The sequence below is a fragment of the Oryx dammah genome, unplaced genomic scaffold, assembly GCF_014754425.2.
Source record: "Oryx dammah isolate SB20612 unplaced genomic scaffold, SCBI_Odam_1.1 HiC_scaffold_11072, whole genome shotgun sequence".
NCBI classification, from domain to species: domain Eukaryota; kingdom Metazoa; phylum Chordata; class Mammalia; order Artiodactyla; family Bovidae; genus Oryx; species Oryx dammah.
The window spans coordinates 1,886,060-1,887,136 of NW_024080466.1; positions in this window are offsets into that span (position 1 = coordinate 1,886,060).

The window sequence follows — 1,077 nt, forward strand, 5'->3', positions numbered from 1 at the left end:
CCATTGTGAGCCCCATCCCCCATCATCGCCACCCGCACCTTTCTCCCCATCCGTCCTGGGGTGCACTTAAAACCGATTTACAGCGTTTCCATTAACTAACTGTCTGTGCACGCGGCGCGCCTTCTGTCTTTTTCAATCTCGGGCGATTGGAAACCCGGATGGCCGCCTGCGCCGGGCTCAGCGGTGGGATGGCTTTCCCAGTCCTGTCTCTCTCTCCCCCCTCCGGTGCTCCGGGACGGAACTGGGAGGCTTCATTTGAGCCAAAAGAGAGGGCGAAGGAATGCTATGAAACCTAGGGATCCTCCGAACTGGAAGCCCGCTCGGGAACAAGTTCCATCCACCGTCGAAATGTCTCACTTGAGCCAGAACAAAACTTGATTCCGAGTGGAGGCTTCGAAAAGAAAGCTCTGCCTTTCAAACCCCGCGGGGTCAAGGAGACAGAGGGAAGTGAGTTTCTCCCGCTAACCCCCACTGCTGGGAGCTGGCAGCCACATAGGGGCTCGTGTTCTGCCAGCGCCTTCTCCAGGTTTGGCCGCCCCCTCCCCGCTCTGCGCCACCTCTTGGCCCCGAGCGGGGCGCCTGGCACTGAGGGCTGCCAAACCGTATTAGACGCACGGGAGGAGGTAAGACACTCTTACACTGTGGCATCCGAAAAGCGCTTCGGGAAACGTTCGGGTTACACACGTCAGTGCGCTCAGCGCAAGCCCTGCGCCTTTTGGCCTCTTGGAGCCCAGGGCTTAGTCTGCCTCATTTAAGCTACCGGGGATGGGGACGAGAGCGCGGAGGGGAACGCCGCAGCGCTGTCCCTGAATTCACCGCCCGCAGTAGAGGAGGAGGCTGGGTGGCCAATATAACCTCTTCTCCCCGTTTGATCTGACATCTGTAAATTTGCCTTTCCCCACACCGGGCTCGATAGCCTCCGAACTTGCCTTCAGAATGGCAAGAACTCTCAGGGCGAGCGGTCCCCTGCGCTCCGCCCGACGCACAGGCTGCTCTAGAGGAAGCCAGAGAGAAGACTGGGGCGGGGGAGACGGGAGGGGGGCGCGGGGATGGAGGAAAATGGAAATCGCCACCTCT